Here is a 21,808-nt window from a genome sequence, read left to right on the forward strand (position 1 = left end):
TTTTAACAAAAAACAAAAAAATGTTTTTAAATTTTTTTTTCAACTTTCTTTGGTTTTATGGGAAAACGTGTTTTTTTTTTTTATTTGTTTATTTTTTTGGAAAAAAGGTTGACATTGGAATCTTCTTTTAGAGTAGCCCAAATAGCCCAGGGGTAAATTTGTAATTTCATCCCTCTTTGTGTGAAAGTTATGCTCCAAAATGGAGGCTTTTTGTGTTTTGTCCGTTTGTGACTAATTTAGTCAATTTTGTCGGTTTGTGCCACAACCCACATGCCAAACACAGGCTATATCATATTTAAATGTAAATAGTACACTTTATTTTTGAGTAACTGTAATACACCCGACTCTGCTGGGGACCCAGTGGGGTGACCCCCAGTGACTTTTCAGTGTCACGTGTCGGTTTAGGAGTGACTAAAAACTTAAAAAAAAAAAAAAAAAAAAAAAACTAATTTTTAAGCCAATTACAAAAGACTCCCAGCACCGCCAGTCGGGTCTCAAGCTTTATTCGTAATACACCTTTTGTTTGACAGCAATTTCTGGAACAAGTTTTTCTGCCACCCCCACTGCCTGTCTGGCTGTAAATAGTACACTTTATTTTTGGGTAATTGTAATACAGCCAATTTTTTGACTGTCTGGCTGTATGTATTTGTCCAAGTAATTGTAATACACTTTATTTCTAAGTAATTGTAATACAGCAAATTCATCTTGAAAATAAAATATATAAATAGAATTATTTTAAATAGAACACATTATTTTAGTTTGAAGTTAAAAAGTTTGATTTGAAAAGAATTTTTGATTTTTTTGACTTTTTTGTAGGAGAAAGAATATAATGATTATGAATTAGATGTAATATTTTATCTTATTAGGTAAAAAGACCTATTTTGTTTTTTATGACTATTTTAATAAAAAAAAAACTTCAAAACCAACTTTTCAAACGGAGGCTCAGGAGAATTCGAGATGAACAAATTTAGTAAACGAATTATTAATAAAAAAAAAACATATAATCTTATACTTCTAACATCATTATGTTGGTCTCCCTTTCAATAATGTCGCAGATGATAAGTAAACATCTAAATAAAGATAAATATTTATTTTAGCATAAAAAATTGACAGTATTATCTTGTACTATTAAAAAATGAGATATAAAAATTTAGATTTTAAACCCTCGTTTGTTTAGAGGATATAAGAAGGATGGCTGGATATTAATATGATTTGGGACTGTATGTGTTTTTCGTGTCGTTATATCTAACATTTGGTTGATCTAGATATAGGCTTGTTTAGGAAGTGGCTGTCGTTTTGGTTTCTTGATTTTTTAGTTGTTTTTGTTAGAATAGTAGAGAGAGAAAATAATATGTATTGTATTGAATTAATGATTTTACAGTACAAAGCTATGGGTATATATATAGGACTATGTAGGAGTGTTGTACAAAGGAAAGGGAAAGAATAAGGTAGGGAGGTAAGGAAAGAATAAGGTAGGGAAAGAAAAAGGCAAGATTTGAACATACCTAATAGGGAGGAGCGTAGAATCTAAATATGGAATACAATACAAAGAATAATATATACATATATAATATGTTAATTATATACATATATAATATATTGATATATTTCATATATTAACATCCCCCTTCAAACTCAAGGGGGCAAGGTAGAAAGCAACTTGAGTTTGGAAACCAAATCTTGGAAAGGTCCCGGTAGATGGGTCTTGGTGAAGATGTCAGCAATCTGATCAACAGTGGAAATAGGAAGAAGATGAATAGTGACTTGAGTAACATGTTGACGAACAAAATGACAATCAATCTCAATGTGTTTGGTGCGATCATGGAAAACATCATTATGCGCAATTTGGATAGCACTATGATTGTCACAGTATAGAAGAGTGGCACTGGAAGAAGTAATGCCCATATCTGAAAGTAACCAGCGAAGCCAAATGAGCTCCTGAGTGGTATCTGCAAGAGCACAATATTCGGATTCGGTGCTGGAGGGAGAGACCAAGGTTTGTTTCTTGCTACGCCAACATATAAGGGAATCACCTAAGAAGAAACAGAATCCTGTGGTAGAGCGACGATCAGTCGGACCACCAGCCTAATCAGCATCTGAATAGGCACGGAATAAGAGTGCAGAACTAGAGTAGTGAAGACCATGAAACAAAGTGCCTTTAACATAGCGAAGAATATGGAGCACAGCAGCATAATGTGTAGATCGAGGAGCTGACAAAAATTGGCTAACAAGGTGAACAGCATGTGCAATGTCAGGTCGAGTAACAGTGAGATAAATGAGACTGCCTACTAATTGTCGATACAAGGTGGCATTGGGAAGAGGTGTGCCGTCCAGGGGTGTTAGGTGTTCATTAGGCTCGAGAGGAGTAGAGACAGTTTTGCTGTCAGTGAGGCCAGCCTTTGCTAGAAGATCAGAAGCATATTTGGCTTGAGAGAGATAATAACCATTGGAGCTAGAGGAGATCTCAAGCCCCAAGAAATATTTGAGAGTACCCAAATCCTTCATCTCAAAGTCTTCACTAAGAGACTTTTTGAGTGCAGAAATTCCATGAACATCATCACCAGTAAGAATCATATCGGCCACATAAAGAAGAAGAAGAACAATGCCATGTTGAGATTTGCGGATAAAGAGAGCAGAATCATAAGAGCTGGAAGAGAAACCAAAGGTCTGGATGGTGGAACTAAACTTTGAAAACCATGCGCGAGAAGCTTGTTTGAGTCCATAGAGTGCCTTTCGAAGTTTACAGACCTGATTAGATGAGTGAGGATATCCAGGAGGTGGTTGCATATAGACTTCTTCTTGAAGATCACCATTCAAGAATGCATTTTTGACATCCATCTGAAATAATGTCCATTTTTGAATGGCAGCAACAACAATTAAACTTCGAACAGAGGTGAGACGAGCCACAGGTGCAAAGGTTTCTTTATAGTCAATTCCATATTCTTGTGTAAAGCTCTTAGCAACCAGACGGGCTTTATAACGTTCGACGGTCCCATCTGAGTGTGTCTTAATCTTGTAGACCCATTTACAACCAGCCAGAGGCTTATTAGGAGGAAGGTCAACTAACTCCCATGTACTAGTTCGGTCCAAGGCTTGTAACTCTTTTGTCATTGCTTGCTGCCAAAGGGGATTAGTACTAGCCTCACGATAAGAGTGAGGTTCATGTTGAGAGAAAATAGCAGAATAACAATGATAGTCACGAAGCAAGACAGAAGGTTCTTTTACCCGAGTAGATTGACGAAGAGATGTAGTAGGAAGCACAGAAGATTCAGTGGGAAGTTCTGGAGGATCAGTAGAGGTAGGGACTTCAAGGGAAACAGGAGGACTAGGAATATGAGATGGAGATGCAGGACCATCAGGAGAGCCAGACTCTGTAGAGGGGAGTGGACTGGTAGTAAGCTCATTAGTAGCATCTGTATCAAGCTCATCATCAGAAAATAGAGGAATAGAAGGATTAGTAAAGAAAGGTGTAGTGGGAGAATCAGAGTTGTGGAATGGAGACATGGAAGAGAACATTTTATGTTCCCAAAAGACCACATGTCTAGAGACATGAAGACGTTTAGAGATGGGATCCCAACAACGATAACCTTTGTGTTCAATGCCATATCCCAAGAAGCAACAAAGACGAGCCCGAGGTTCTAATTTGTTACGTTCATGGGGCTGTAATAGGACAAAACATGCACAACCAAAAACACGAAGATGATTATAAGCCGGGGACTTACCATAGAGACACTCATATGGAGTTTGATTGTTGATGATGGGAGATGGAACACGATTAATAGTGTAAGCAGCAGTGAGGACTGCCTCTCCCCAAAAACGCTCTGGACAAGAGGTAGATATTAAAAGAGTACGAACAGTGTCAAGAAGGTGACGATGTTTACGCTCAGTACGACCATTCTGTTTAGATGTGCTAGGACAAGAGGAGTGAGGGAGTGTACCATGTTGACGGAGAAATTTTAAAAAATTAGTTACTTTATATTCTTGGGCATTGTTGGTACGAAAATTTTTGATGGTGCGAGAAAATTGTGTCTTGACCATATTAGCAAAATCATAGTAATATTGTTGTAATTCAGAATGATTTTTCATTAGAAATAACCATGTAAAATGAGTAAAATCATCCACAAAAATTACAAAATACTTAGATCCCCCCATGGTAGGATGTGGTGAAGGCCCCCAAACATCAAAATGTATGAGATCAAAAGGTGCATGGGACATAGAATCACTTTTATTAAATGGTAAAGATGGTTGTTTGGCAAGTTGACAAGATAAACAATCCACTGAATTATTTGTAACATGACCTAACTGACCACTTGACACTAAACTACGTAAACGACTGAATGACACATGGCTGAGACGAGAATGCCAAAGATCGAGAGTACAACTAGTGGAGGCGGCGACTGTAGAATAAGAGAGTTGAGATGGAATGTGAAGATGAATGAACTCGTATAAACGCCCATTTTTACGGCCGATCCCAAGAGTCTGGCCCGTCCGGGGGTCCTGCACAACACAACCAGAGGAAGAGAAAAGAACAGTAAGACCAAGATCACAAAGTTGCCCAATAGAGATTAGATTGAGAGTAAGATGAGGAATTAAATAAGTGCTAGGAAGGGAAACAGTAGAAGTAGAGACATGGTCTATATGGTTAACATGCATGGGAGAGCCATCAGCAGTATAAATGGTAGGGATATTAGATATAGACATAGTAGAAGAGAAAATAGTAGAATCCGATGTCATATGATTGCAACAAGCAGAAACAAAGAACCATGAGGAGGTACCTGAGGTGACTGACAGAGTAGTAGAGGGTGTACCAGAAGTAGAGAGAACCTGTTTGACTATGGATTCAATGTCATGAAGTGTGAAGGTTTGGTTGTGCTCAGGAGGAGCAACATCAGAGGAAGATGTGGCAGCAGTAACAGCAGCAGAACGAGAATGAGCAGCGGGTCGATAGCGGTAATAGGATCGAGATTGACCTCCTTTAGAACGACTGTCATGAGGTTGGCGATTAGGATTTTTGAAGCAGTCACTCTGATAGTGGCCAGGACCAGTCTTGTTGCACCATTTACAAATCTGGATTGGACATGTAAGTAAACTATGATTGGAGTTATGGCAATAAGTACATGATTGTGCAACGGATGATTTGCTAGACTGATGAGAAGTAGCAAGAACATTGTGAGTCTGTGGAGTTTTGAGAGAGCCAAGACGAGTTTCTTCAGGTTGGAAGTGGATGACGATGGAGAAGAGAAGCTCGAACAGGTTCAAAATCATCCCGAAGGGCCATCAGAAAGGATATCAAGCGTTGTTTATCTCGATATGTAGAGAACTGACTAGCATCTTCCTTGCAGTTCCATTTAGGTTCAGACAAAGACAATTGATCCCAAACAGCATACATCTGGGACAGAAAAACATTGATAGATTGACCGGACTCTTGTCGCATGTGATGCAGTTGGCTAAGAAGTTGATATTGGTGAGCAAGAGCAGTGGTGCTATAACGAGTCTTTAGAAAATTCCAGATTTCCTTTGCTGTGTCAAAGCGCCCAAATTGAAGATTAATGGAGACAATGGAAGTATTACGGCACCATGTGATGACTTGATGGTTTTTACTATCCCAATCATCAAGTCGTTCTTCATATTTAGAGGCAAGTTCATCAGTATTTTTGATAGGTTTGACAGTATCATCAGTAACAAGATGCCATAACTTCTTCCCTTTGAGAAAACTAGACATGGCTTGAGCCCAAATGGTGTAATTAGAACCATCAAGAATGATGGAAATTGGTTGGGCCATATCAGAACGATCCATAGAAAACAATAAAAAAGAAATAACAAGGTGAGAAGAATAGAGACGTGGTGTTGCGAAACTAGGTGTAAGGGATGGAGCAATATTTGTGGACTGCCGGAATTAAGAGGATCAAGGATTTTGACTCTAAGCTCTGATACCATGTTAGAATAGTAGAGAGAGAAAATAATATGTATTGTATTGAATTAATGATTTTACAGTACAAAGCTATGGGTATATATATAGGACTATGTAGGAGTGTTGTACAAAGGAAAGGGAAAGAATAAGGTAGGGAGAGAATAAGGTAAGGAAAGAATAAGGTAGGGAAAGAAAAAGGCAAGATTTGAACATACCTAATAGGGAGGAGCCTAGAATCTAAATATGGAATACAATACAAAGAATAATATATACATATATAATATGTTAATTATATACATATATAATATATTAATATATTTCATATATTAACAGTTTTAGTAGATTATTTTAATTTTTGTATTTGGAAAGTTGGGCTGAATTTTTTGATTGATTGTTGTATTAAAAAAATTGTGTTTGAAATGATGTTTGAGTCTAAAATGATAAATTTGCCCTTAACCTAAGACATTCACATTTTCTCAAAATTGGTCTAAAGGAGAAAAATCGTCATTTATCACATGTGATGGCAGGCTGTCAACTAATTGACAGTGGCTTACGCTAGGGGAAATTTTATTTCCATACAACTAATTAACTCAAGGCACACACGTAATGAAATATTAATTTAATGATAATTATATCCTAAATAAAAATGACCATAATAGATATCCAACATCAGCCATAATATTATGTAGAAATATTCTCTGTACACATCTTTTAAGAACAAAAAAAATCTTAATATACACCTTTTGAATTTAAAAAAAAAAAAATCCTAATTTTCCATTGTTAGCTTTACTCTCTAAGTTTATATTCCATAATTATATCATTTTGTCATTAAAATCTATCATAATTCTTGATTTTTGTGATGAAAGAATTGCAAATCAATGAAAATTCAAATTCAAGGAACAAGCATATCAGAATTAAGAGATAGAGAGAGCCTTTGGACTTGGTGATTAGTCTCATTTGATGCCCCAAGAAGATCCATTAAATGTCTACTCTGGTTGATAGTATATTCCTCTGCCATTGGAGTACCTTGGACAAGGTCTAGTGATCTAGACATTCTTTCACCAAGAAACTGAATGCTAGACAACACACCATGAGGTTGATGGTAAGTCCCACCACCTCTAAAATCGGTTCTATAAGCGTCGAAATGTTGGTTTTCGAATTGGGTTTGATTGGCGATGGAATTTGAGATGATGAATTGGTGAACAATGCTTGAAGCCGGATCGGGAGGCGAGTCCTGTAAGAACCTGAATTTTTTGGATAACTAATTAGTTTATTAATAATAATATTAAGTCAATAAATTGTGATTATTAAATTATTAAATTATTATATTAATAGCATCATGATTAACACCAATATTAAATTCTTTCAAATAATTTTTTTTATCCTTTTATGAATAAATTTTTGTATCTAAACACAGTTGTGGAAAACTAAATGAGTTAAATAAATAATAACCAAGTTAGTTAGAGGATAGTACGGAGAAAAAATCTAGTGACTAGGACATATATATATATATACATTGATTTTCATTTTAAACATACAAAAAAAAAAAAAAATCAAAATTTTTGGGCAGAGGAATCCGACTATTTTCTTCCCAAGGGGCTGCTGCCAAAGCATGCTTAGAAACATCCTACAAGTCTATCCTTGTAGATCATAATTCCCAAGCCAAGAAGAATAAAATAAACGAATAAATAAACAAAAAAAAGGGGCCCCAAACTCGTACATAAGGAACCCACATTCAGCCCAGCCATTCTACTATTCACACAGCTGAGCAAAGAAGGAAAAAGAGAGTAGAAAAGAGAAGAGAAAGAGAGGAAAAAGAGAGGGTACTTGGTGAATACCAATTTCAAACATTGTTTTGAGAAGTGTTTGCAAAAGCTCTTGAGGTAAGAATATATCACCTCTATCCTCCCTTAGATACCTCTAACTGAATTTATATAATTTATATATGCAAGACTAAGCATGGTTAAGTCATATATAGAAAAATAGTACCATGCATGTTTAAAATTTTGATAGGATGAGCGTTTCATTATGTTATAATTTCATATTCCTTCTTGTAAACATAGATATATGTCTTAGCTACTGTTTTTATGTGTTAATATTCTCCATTGTTGAAATAATCTTGCAAGAGAGTAAAATGAGATGAGAATGGCTTCCTTTTACCTGAAACTTAGATTCTTCCTCACTGTTTCAGACTTTATCGAATGAAAAGAGGGCTCTAATAAATTGAAAATAATTGATGTTAAAAATCTGTATATAGTGGAAGTATATATAGGTGTTATAGACTGTGTAAAATTTTTATAAAATCATTGGACACCATTTTCTTACCGAAACAAGTATTTTCCCTAACCGTCGCTTACAACACAACAGAAGCAGTGGCTTCAAACAGGTCCCATTTTCTCTGCAAATGGTAGTTTTCTGCATGACCACTTGGAATAGTTAGATATAAGAGTTATCTTTCATTTGCAACCTATTTCACAAAAAATGGATAAGTCTAAAAGGAGAAGTTGTAGTTTCACTAAAATGCGACAGAATCTGTCCAATTTTCTTAGAAAAATTATTTGACCATCTTCCATTTATTTTCAGTCTTCAAATCTTTCTGGAAATATGTTCTAAACTCAAGTATCTAACAAGCCGTTCTAACCATACCTCCTTTTGACACCTCTTGAGGCCACTTTTTATTTTTCCAACACAGATCACCTGTGCTGGACGTACCAGTTTTCTTCCAAAATTTATTTCTCCATTTTGAAATTGTTTTTAGCTCTGGTATTCTGCTCGGAATATGTTCCTAACTCAATGAACTAGCACCAGTTAAAATATCGTAATGGTTGAACATTGTTTTCTATGGGTTTCATATTTTTTTTTTCTTACCATACAGTGCTGAAAGAAGAAGTGTGTGAATTCCTAAGAAATTTTGTGATAATTCCTAAGACATTCTATCATATTTATTTTGGTTGTCATACACGATTGTGTTGTGCTATATAAACATTATGACACTGTAGTTTTCAAACTAAAACTCGTACATGCATCAAAATGTGAATTGGACAAAGTAAAGGGACACGGAATTGAACATATACATTAAAATTTAAAAGTGATGGGGTGAGCCCAGTTTAGAATCTTGCGCAAGTGAGTTACGAACCCTAACATGGCACGGGAAGGTATTTCGGCTCTTATCGGTGTAGGCGATATAAGGTTGGTGGTGCGGGTGTCACAACATAGACCGTTCCCCTTGGGGCAAACCGTGATGTCACGACTCGAGTACGTAACCCTGGTGTGTGGGCATCATTGGTAGTTACAGTAAGTAACATTTGAATACACTACAAAAAAATTGCTTTTTTGCGATGGCAAAACGCCGTCGCAAGTACCCCAAACGTCGTCTCAAAAGGTTTTTTGCGACGGTAAGTGGCTTTTTGCGAGGCAAGTGGGAGGTCGCAACAAAAGGGATTGCAAAAGGGTTTTAGCGACGGCATAACGCCGTCGCCTTTTGTTTGCGACGGCAAAATGCCTTTTTGCGACGGAAAAATTCTGTCGTAAGTAACGGGTGAGAATCTGGGGTTTTTTTAGACGGCACTGTGTTGCCGTCGCTAAAAAGGTTTTTTGCGATGGCAAAAATACCGTCGCTAAAAGTTTATTTGAGACAGCAATTGATGTCGTCGCTAAAGGACTATTGGCAACGACAATAACACCATCGTTAAAAGCCCTACTTTTTAACTAATTCCCTTACCTTTTGCGACAGTAAAACTGCCATCGCAAAAAACCCCAGTTCAATTTTCTTTTTGAGATAGTGTGTGTGCTGCAGTCTAAAAAAAAAAAACTGCATTAAAATTATTAAAAATATGAAAATAACCTGTATTAAATGAAAAATAACTAAAAAAAAATACGATAATTACATAATAATATAAATACATACATAAACAAAAGTTGGCACACAATGAAAATTCATAATGTTGTTCCATTCATAACAATACATAAATAAAAATTCATAACAATAAAAATTATCCCACTACATAATGTCGCATAATACATACATAATGTTGTTCACAAATCTAAATAACGTAAATCAAAACTAAAAGTTTTCGTCATGATTCTTCCGTGGGTTACAAAAACAAAAGTTGGTCATAATCTTTACACGCCCGCATTCCATAAGAAGTAAACTGCTACTTAGGAAATATCTGAAAATAACAAAATAAAAATAATTAATGACAATATAATGGTGTTAATATTTTAATTACAGAAAAACAAAAAAAATTAACTACTATATAATTACAAAGATAGTTTAGTAAATAATTTTGGCTAGACAGAAATCCGGCCCTAACTCCTAAATCGGAAACCCGATTGGAGTCCCGTCTTCTCCCACAAGTCTCTCGTACCTAGGCGGTCGCGTGTGCCAAGTTTCGTGCTAAACCGACATCGTTTGGTGATTTTGGGGGGTCAACACCTCGAATTCAAGTTTCTTAAGGAACTAGTTTGCCTAGACCGAAATCCGGCTCTAACTCCCAAATCGGGAACCCGATTGGAGTCCCGTCTTCTCCCACAAGTCTCTCGTGCCTAGGCGGTTGTGTGTGCCAAGTTTCGTGCGAAACCGACGCCGTTTGGTGATTTTGGGATATCAACATCTCGAATTCAAGTTTCTTAAGGAACTAGTTTGCCTAGACCGAAATCCGACTCTAACTCCCAAATCGGGAACTCGATTCGAGCCCCGTCTTCTCCCACAAGTCTCTCGTGCCTAGGCGGTCGTGTGTGCCAAGTTTCATACTAAACCGACGCTGTTTGGTGATTTTGGGGCGTCAACACCTCGAATTCAAGTTTCTTAAGGAACTAGTTGCCTAGACCGAAATCCGACTCTAACTCTCAAATCGGGAACCCGATTCGAGCCCCGTCTTCTCCCACAAGTCTCTTGTGCCTAGGCGGTCGTGTGTGCCAAGTTTCGTGCTAAACCGACGCCGTTTGGTAATTTTGGAGCGTTAACATCTCGAATTCAATCTTCTTAAGAAACTAGTTTGCCTAAAGTGAAATCCGGCTCTAACTCCCAATTCGGGAACCCGATTCGAGTCCTGTCTTCTACCACAAGTCTCTTGTGCCTAGGTGGTCGTATGTGCTAAATTTCATGCTAAACCGACACCATTTGGTGATTTTGGGGCTTTAACACATCGAATTCAAGTTTCTTAAGGAACTAGTTTGTCTAAAGTGAAATTTGGCTCTTACTCCCAATCCGAGAACCCGATTCGAGTCCTGTCTTCTCCCACAAGTCTCTCGTGCCTAGGCAGTCGTGTGTGCCAAGTTTCATGCTAAACCGACACCGTTTGGTGATTTTGGGGCATCAACACCTCGAATTCAAGTTTCTTAAGGAACTAGTTTGCCTAGACCGAAATCCGACTCTAACTCCCAAATCGGGAACCCGATTCGAGCCCCGTCTTCTCCCACAAGTCTCTTGTGCCTAGATGGTCGTGTGTGCCAAGTTTCATGTTAAACCAACCCCGTTTGGTGATTTTGGGGGTCAACACCTTGAATTCAAGTTTCTTAAGGAACTGGTTTGCCTAGACCGAAATCCGACTCTAACTCCCAAACCGGGAATTCGATTCGAGCCCCGTCTTCTCCCACAAGTCTCTTGTGCCTAGGTGGTCGTGTGTGCCAAGTTTCGTGCTAAACCGACGCCGTTTGGTGATTTTCATCAATTTGTATGTTCAGCTTTGTACCAGTACCCCACTCCCTAATGCCCTTGGCACATCCTCTACCACGCCTAGTCGAGGTTGATGAAGAACTAACATGACCTGCGAGATACAACAACAATAAACAATATGCAATGATAATAAACAAATGCAAATTTAAATAATGTGAATACAAATCGAATTCTTATACCTGAGGTGGGTTGTGAAGAAGTCGAAGGGTTTACAAAATACAATGAGAATAAACAAGTTATATATAATGAGAATAAATAAATGTATGTTTAAATAATTTTCATACAAATCAAAGCAAATTTATATACCTGTGGATGGCTCATAAACTGATGACTCTAGTTGGGATGATAGCTGTTGTGGTGCCACTGATGGTGGTCGATGCGGTGGTACTAATGGCCCCTCTGATGGTAGTCGCTGGGATGCCTCCTCTAATGGTGGTGCCAGTAATAGTGGTCACTGCGATGGCTGGTCAGATGGTGGTGGCACTAATGGCCCCTCCGATGGTGGCCGATGTGATGCCTCCTCTGATGGTGGTGCTACTGATGTCCTGTTATGTAGCACATCAGACATCATGCGCCGGGGATGATCAGGCTTCCTCTTCCTTCCCATAATAATCTGCAAGCAATATAACATTAATTGACATTAGAAACATAGACAATGGTTTGTCATCAACTATAATATGACATTAATTGAACTAATACAATTACAAAGACAAAGTAAATTAAGAAACTGATGATTAACTACAACCTTGGCCTTAATTGAATTACTGATGTTGATTAAATATCAGCCTATTTGAACATCAACTGTTTCCCCTTCTGCGGCTTCCCTCACCCAACCAACTTTTTCATCATGAAGCATTATATTTTCTTCCAATTGTTGGCTCATATATGGCTCGATTTGTGGATCAGTCAAACTCATATCAAATAAACCTCTTTGAGACATCTTCACCACCACTTGCCAGTTTGGTTGTAACGGGTCTGCAACATACCAAACTTGCTTTGCTTGGGACGCCAAGATGAAAGGTTCATTGGTAATTCGATCATTTCGGTACAACAAATGATTGAAGTTCACCAACATGAAATTGAAGACATCTTCTTTCTTTCTGTGAATGTTGTCAATCCAATCACATTTAAACAATACATGTTTCTTCTCATTGGAATACTGAATCTCAACAATATCTGTCAATTGTCCATAATAGTACACAGACCCCACATGAGGATTCTTGTCTTTCTGACTATCATAACTTATGGTATCTGCCTTCAAAGCAACACCACAATTTTGTATGGCTCGACAATCATCCATAGGAATGGCAATGGGATGGGGCGGGCGGGGCCGGGGATCACCCTCCCCGTCCCCGATCCCCGATGGTGGAAACTCCCCCCCTCCCTGGTCCCGACCCCAACGGGGAGCTCATCACTGCCCCCGCCCCCGCCCCCGCCCCTTAACAGGGATCGGGTTTCCCGGACCCCGAAAAGTCCCCGACCAAAAGAAAAAATAAATAAATAAATTAGTTCCATGATTTCTTCAAACTATAACAACAACAATTAAACAGATCTGTCATCAACAACAACAACAATTATTAACAATGTTGTTCATCACCATTAACAATTTCATGAGCTCAAAAATTTCAGATGTAACAAATGTAAATAAATAAAAAAAAAATTTCAGATCTAACAGATCTGTTGTTCATCACCATTAACAATCTGATAAGCTCAAAAAAAAAAAAAAAGATCTAACATATATATATATATATATATTTTTTTTTTCAGATCAGATCATATATGTATTGTTCATCACCAGATCAGATCACACACACACACACATACATACACACAGATCTAACACACACACACACACACACAGATCTAACACTGATCACCGTGGTGGGAGGAGGGAGAAAACGTCGGAGATGGGAGGAGGAGATCACCGTGATGGGAGGAGGGAGAAGCTGCTGCCACCACCATCGGCGAGATGGGAAGAGGGATAGGACAGTGGAGGAGCCGCTGCCGCCACTGCCGACGCCGTGACCATGAGTAGCACCTGCACACAGAGAGAGAGAGAGAGAGAGAGAGAGAGAGAGAGAGAGATGAGAAACAGTTTGTGTATGTGTGTGAATGAGTGTGTTTAGCCAAGCCCTAATACATACACATATATTATATATATAAATGGGGGTAAATTAGTAATTTCATGTCGGGGGAACCGGGGCGGGGATCTGGGCCGGGGTCGGGCCGGGTCTGGGACTGAAACATATATCCCCGTCCCCAGCCCGAATGTCATCGGGGATTAAATTTTTAATACCATCCTCTGCCCGTCGGAGGTATTTTTCGGAGAATAACCATTCAATTCGGGGTCGGGGGATCGGGTCCCCGTCGGGCCGGGTTCCGATTGCCATCTCTAATCATCAATGGCCTTTACTCGATACCGAAACCTATTCAGTATATACCCGTTGAACTTCCTTGCCAGGTTATGAGGACCATTTGCCAATAGAATAATCTCTTCAGAAAATATGACATCAGTAGTCTTTCGCAAAGTTTGGACCTATTTAAAACAAAAATGTAAAATTTAAAATGTAGTTCGACTTAAGTAACTAGAATCTATAGACTTAAATACATACATGTTCCTTGAACCAAATGTGAAAAGTTTCAAAATGTTCACGCCGAAGCTGGTGATCGTCGACACGAGGCATTTTGAGCTTAAGTACTCCAAGGTGTTTGCTGTATAGATTGGAATTTTATCAATACAAAAAATTTGGTTAAAAATTCAATAAAACATAATAAAATATTGAGTAAGTGACTTGACCTACTTTATGAATGGTTGAACCGCGCTTATATTGATTAAGATGTACCGACGAGCTTGTATCCAAGAAGTATTATCAAGATAAAAGCTTGTGTTTTCACCAATAGCATGACCCAGATTATCAGCACCACTATAGTTCTTCACGAGTCTACTAGGTTTGGTTTCTACATCATTGAGATATTGTGCACAAAAATTCATGCGTTCTTCTATAAGATATCCTTTAGCAATTGATCCTTTAGAATGAGCTCTATTACGCACATATTGCTTCAAAGTAAGAAGATACCTCTCAATTGGATACATCCATCGAAACTGAATCGCTCCACCCAATAATGCTTCATCAGCTAGATGTATAGGCAAGTGCTCCATTATATCAAAAAAACTCGGAAGAAATATTTTCTCTAGATGACAAAGTGTTACAGCGATACGATCTTGAATATATTGCAAATCCGTCGCACGATTCACTTTGGAACACAATTGTCTAAAGAAATTGCTCAATTCAATCAAGGGTTCAATTACATTATTCGGTAACGATCTTCGAATAGCCAATGGAATAAGTTGTTGCATCAGAATATGGCTATCGTGGCTCTTAAGACCCCAATACTTCTATCATGTGAGCGCACACGACGTGATATATTGGATGAATACCCGTCAGAACTTTTACTTTCTTCAACACTTTCAAGAACAAATCTTTTTCATCCTTGGTCATCATGAATTGTGCTGGTGGTAAATAGGCTTTATTCGACCCTCTTAACTGCAAATGTAGGGGTTTTCTAATATTCATATCTTGTAAATCACACCGAGCATTAACACCATCCTTTGATTTTCCTGCAACCCCTAATATTGTCCACAACACATTGTCACAAACATTATTCTCTATATGCATCACATTGAGGTTGTGTCTTATTAGATTGTGCTCCCAATATAGCAGTTCATAAAAGATACTATTTTTCTTCCAGCTATGGGTGTGATGTCCGGCTTTCTCCTTCTCTACCTGTCTCCTATGCCTCTCCTTAAGGGTGGGTTAAAATACCCTCAGATTCTAATTGTAGCAACATCTCAGTTCCAGACAACAATTTTGGTTTGAGTCTAACTTCCCGACTACCATCAAATGATACTTTATCCTTCCGAAATTTATGGCCAGTACGTAAAAATTTGTGATGACCCAAGTATGATTGTTTCATACTATGCTTCAACCAACACGATGTAGTTTCCTTATTGCAACAAGGACATGTATATTCGCCTTTAGTGCTCCATCCTAACAAGTTTGCGTATGCAGGAAAATCACTAATTGTCCACAGTAAGGCTGCATGCATTTGAAACATTTGATTTGTTGATGCATCAAATGTTGACACACCCTCATTCCATAGTTCTTTCAATTCCTCAATCAACGGTTCCATATACACATCAATCTTGTCACCAGGTCTTTTCGGGCCGTCAATAAGCACGAATAAAATTAGAAATGGTTGAGTCATGCACATCCATGGCAGCAAGTTGTATGGAATGAGCACAACAGGCCAAGTGCTATGAACTATGTTCATTGTCCTGAATAGGTTAAAACCATCAGATGCTAAGCCAAGCCTTACACTTCGGCAATCATTACTAAAGTCAATATTCCGACGGTCAAAATCTTTCCATGCAAGGGAGTCAACAGGATGCCTAAAGACACCATCATCAGTTCATTCCTCTGCATGTCATCTCATTAACTTGGCCGTCTTAGATGACATAAACAACCTCTGCAACCTTGGCTTTAAAGGAAAATACCTCATTTGTTTTGCAGCTATTCGTTTGCTACCTTTGTTAGGACCATTTGAAACACCATCACCATTTGATTTTCATCTAGAACTGTTGCATATGACACATTTATCAAGATTGAAGTCCTCGTTTCGAAACAACATGCAACTGTTGGGACATGCATCCCATGTCTCATACGTGAAATCCAAATCTTTTGTGACCTTTTGAGCTTTATAATATGAGCCCGGGAGTTTCACACCTAACGGGAACACCTCATTCAATATCTCAAGCAACATGTCAACAGACTTGTCTCTCCACTGATTAAGCATCTTCAAATGTAGAAGTCGAACAACGAATTACAAAGATGTGAACTTCTGACAACCCGGATACATTTCACTTTGTGCATCTTGAAGAAGTTTGAAATACTTTGCAGTCTCTGCAGTTGGACCGAGCTGGGGTTCAGATGCATGGAGATCAGGCCCCTATGGTTCATTACCCTCAACACTTGTACCGGCATGTGGATTTCCCATAGCCCCTTGTATCATTCCAATCATATCATCCCCAATGTCTAAATTAGCTAATGTTTCATTCTCTCGATTACCATGCAGAGATACGTAAGATTCCCCATGATTAATCTAATGTTTGTATTTTTTAAAAAAACCATTCAAAATTAGATGCTCCTGTACACCCTCTCGTACAAGATGGTATCGATTCTTACACTTCCTACACGGACAACTGATCATCGAACCTTCAACCCTATTGGTGTAGGCAAGCACAAGGAATTCATCAATCCCATTAATGTATTCGCTCGACATCCTATTTGCCAAATCAATCTAACTCTTATCCATCATCTGTACACATCCACAAAAATATCTCATCAAAGTAACTCTAAATATAATACCTACGTATTCATGTACCATGATACCTATCCATCCAATTTCTCTCAAATAGGTAGGTGGTCTTATCCCATTTAGTTATTTACCGATTTGATGGGAGAACATAAAAAATGAAATACTTATACAACAACACGTGAGATCAATTAATTAAACAAAAGAGATCTAAACAAAATCAATTAAACAGAAGAGATTTAAACAAATTATGAATTCCACTCTCATTAAAAAGAAATGATTTTGTTAACGTGTGCCTTCAAAGCACATGTTAAAATACTTTATACGATATATACATTCTGCACGATAGAAGAAAAAAAAAATGAGAGAAAAAAAAGAAGGTAATGTCTAATTCATTCACTTTATTTTTTTTCATTTCCTTTTCCCTTTATTACAACTTAGGGTCTTAAGTTTGAACTTAGGGTCTTAAGTTGCATCAAGCACATACATGAATGATTTTACACCATATACACAAGAAAGTTACACCACCATAAAAATGTAATTTTTTTTTTCATTACTCCACTAAAATGCATTTTTTCTTGAAAATTTCATACATAATACAACATGTCATTTATATTCATTCATTAAAAATTAAAAGATTCATCATTTTATAGTTGATACACTACAAGAAAAGCCAAAAGTCAATTTTTAGTCGCCAAAATTCGATTTTTAAGTTTCCCAGACTAAATTTTTTAGTCGCTAGTTTGGTCGCTGGAAAATTGTCGCGAAAGGTATTGGCGTTTAGTCGCCAAAAACCAAGTCTGTAGTGACTAAAACTTTGGTCGCCAAAGCTCAATTATATTTTTTAAATTATACATTTGGTGACTAAATTTTTAGTCGCCAATAGTCAATTATATTTTTTTAAATTATACATTTACCGACTATTTTTTTAGTCACCAATACTCAAGCTTTTGGCGACCAAACATTTTAGTCGCCAAAAGCTTATTTGTGAAAAAAAAAAATTACCCCTCTGCTCTTCCGAAGTTTTGAACCATGAACCTCCCACACCATAAATCTTATACAACGCACTCTTTCCACTACACCTCCATAACACCATATAATTATATATGCAACATATATTATTTATATACTACATAAACCCGTACTAATATAAAAATATATATATAAACATAATTATTTTTTATTAAACATAATTTATTTAAAAATAAATCATTTAGTAGAAAAAAAAAAGAGACCACTTTTGGCTACTAAAATTATGTTTAGTCGCCAATTCTGTACTTTTGGCTACTAATTATTTTTTAGTCGTTAAAAAATAAATTTTCCGCGCTAAAATTACCGCTTTTGGTGACTAAACTTCTTTTTAGTCGCCAAAAAGCTCACTTTTGGCTACTAAACATGTTTTCAGTCGTTGAAAAGCTCACTTTAGGCTACTAAATTTTTTTTAGTCGCCAAAGAGCCTTACTTTTGGCTACTAAAATGTGTTTGTAGTTGGTAAAAGCCTTACTTTTGGCTACTAAACATGTTTTTAGTCGCCAAATGCCTCACTTTAGGCTACTAAATTTTTTTTAGTCGCCAAAGGTCCTTACTTTTGGCTAGTAAAATTTTTGTAGTCTGTAAAAATCATATATTGGCGACCAAATAGATTTTTAGTTGCCAATACCTATACATTTGGCTACTTAATTGCTTTAGTCGCCAAAAGTCAAATTTTTTTTGCTACTAATGCTTTTTAGTCGCCGTCGCTAAAACTCTTTATTTGCGACGGTTTAATCTGCTGTCGCAAAAGACCATTTTTTGCGACGGGAAACGCGCCTTTGCAAAAGTTTCTGTGTTTTATACTCCCTTTTCTTGTAGTGATATTTGACCAAAGGGGAGTCAGAATTGCCCGTGGCCATTGCTTAGAGGTTGAGTGGAAATAGTGCTCCGCGGGAATTACTTTAACTTACCTGTTAAACTAAATCTATGTGAATTTAAAAAGAAAGGTTTGCATTTTTCCTTATTATGAAATACTGCTTCCGCTTGCCATTGTTTTTATTGTCTATTGTTAATATTTTAACCAATAGCATTCCGGTTATGTTTGTTAAATGCTGTTTGTTATACTGTTATTATACAATATTTATTATTTGTGAGTATTATTATCGGGGTGGGTATCTTCGGGTTGTAGTATCTTATTATGCTCGTCGCTCATTGACATTCCCATTGCCCTGGCGTTTTATGCCAGGTATCGAAGAAACCGAAGGAAGCGCCGAGGCCTTGCAAGGCGACATTCAACCTTGGTTAGCTTGAAGAATGCCCAAGATTTCATGAACCATTTTCCTAGTTTTATTTTTTTATATTTGTGTTTTTTATTTTTATTTTTTTATGTTAAGACTAAGTTTTAAGTTTATTTGGAGTTGTAACTTAAGAACTTTTAATTTATGGGATGTTAGTTAATAGATTTTGGTAAACTTGGTGGCAACATTAAGTAAGAGTTCTTAATTAAGAAAATTAAATTTTAAGTTCTAAATCTTATTATGATATCTTAAATTTTAGAGCGTCACAAGTCTTGTGAAACCTTTTTACTAGTATAGTGCCAAATATATATATATATATATATAAATAAAAAAGAATAAAAAAATTGAATCTTGATGTATTTTGGGCCAGTGAACGGGGCATCAAAAGAACAAGAAGAGATGGTTGAAAATCAAAGTTTCGGTACACAAATTAATGCAAGTGACTGTTGATGAACAATACCCAAAACTATAATCTGCAAATAAACATTGAGAGAACTAACCTTTCAGGTATTTATCAAAAACTCACACACCATTAATTGTTGCTATGCGTTTTCAAGGTGGGTGAAATAAAAAATAGGTTTACACCATTGATTTTCTGTGGAATAAATAGTTTAAGAGATGTATATAAAAGGATGTTAGTTTAGGATATAATTAGAACATATGAGATGTGGATTGAGAACAAGAATATAAAATCAATTTCATAAGGATGTGCATCGAAAAATTATGTACACAGAGATAAAAAAGTGTATAAAAATAGAATTTTTCCTTAAGTTACTATTTGAGATTATTTGACTTTTTTTAGTGTTTAACCCTATTTTAATCCCAAACCTAGATTCTCAAACGGCGCCATAAGAAGTTTGTATATCATATCCGGGTATCCCTCAAAACTGGGGATTTGCAATCACTTGATTAGATTTAGCAATCTCAATTAACTGAAAAAAATAATTACTCTATTTTTACCTCATATTTATATCCAACTATAATCCACAGTATATAATACATTTCATATTTAAACATATTAGGGTAAATTATATTTTACCTTCTTTATATTTAGTCACATTTTCACTTGGACTTTTATTTTTTTTTTTATTTTTTTACTTTGACCTTTTATATTTCAAAATTTTTCCAATTTACTCATAAAGTTAACTTTTGTCCTAAATTAGACAGAAAATGTCATAGTAATTGTCACATAATGTAAAAAATATATTATTATATTGGGGTTTGAGTTTGTGATAAATGTATGAATTATATATAATAAAATATTTTTATACCATGTGATGGTTAATGTATCATTTTCTGTCTAATTTTTAACAAAAATTAGTTTTAAGAATAAACTGGAAAAAACTTGAAACATAAATGGTTAAAGTGAAAAAAAAAAGAAAAAGAAAAAGAAGAGAACTTTAAGGGCCAAAGTGAGAAATAAATCAAACATAAAAGGGACAAAGTGTAATTTACCCAACATATTATATCCTATCCTAAATCTTGAAGTATTACATATGAGTAATGTTACGTTTCATGAAAGAAATATAAAAAATAAAAAATAAAAAAATTATAAAGATTCTTTATCCTTAGATTAGCTTGTAGTATTTTATTTACGTTATGCAATCACATACACTAAAGACTCGTTTAGGAATTTGGTTATTTTAGTTGGTTTTTGATTTTTTTGACTATATTAGCCTAACTAAAAAAAGTATGTTCGGGATGATAGTTGGCTCTTCTTCTTCTTCTTCATTTATTTATTTATTTTTTTTTAAATACTAGTTGGACCCTGTTTGAGAAGGGCTATTTGGATTAAAATAGTTAATAAAAACAAAATAGATTGAAATAGTCAATAAGGTAAAATATCACATCCAACTGATAACCATTTCATTTTTTCTCTTACAATTATCAAATCAATTATAAAAAAATTTAACTATTTTCCTAAATACAACTTTTTTAGCCAGGCTAAAATAGCCCAACTTCCCAAAGGAGGCCTTAATTTGATAGTTGTGAGAAAAAAAAAAATGATTATGATTTGAATGTAATATTTCTTTTTATTGACTATTTTAACATATTTTTTCTTTTTTGACTACTTTAATCAAAAAGCATCTTTCCAAACACCCCATAAGTTACAACGTATTAAACATAGAACATTATAAGACAAAATTAAATTTATACTATTTATAAACCCAAATTGCAAAATTAAAACATACTTATATTAAGATATAACTTGTTTTTCTTATTTTGTTACCTATTACACTAAATTATTTTTAAAAGTTTCATGAAATTTTTCTTGATATGATATTTTTTAATGAAATCTGACATTACTCATTGCATATATCACCTCCAGATCCTTATATTTAATGCAAGCAATCAAACATAACCAAGAAATATTAGCCTAATTATATTAAACCGGCTGTGATTGAGGCCTCGAAAATGAGGCTCGAAATTGCCTCGAATGTATTATTTATTTTATTTTATTTTTTTCTGGGCTAATACATTGCAGAAAAAAATAAATAATAATAATAATAATAATAACAAGCAAAGCATAAACCCAGCAAAAAAAAAAAAAAAAAAATTCGAGCCAAATTTGAGCCA

The sequence above is a fragment of the Camellia sinensis genome, chromosome 9 (assembly GCF_055761805.1).
Source record: "Camellia sinensis isolate YWXY chromosome 9, ASM5576180v1, whole genome shotgun sequence".
NCBI lineage: Eukaryota > Viridiplantae > Streptophyta > Magnoliopsida > Ericales > Theaceae > Camellia > Camellia sinensis.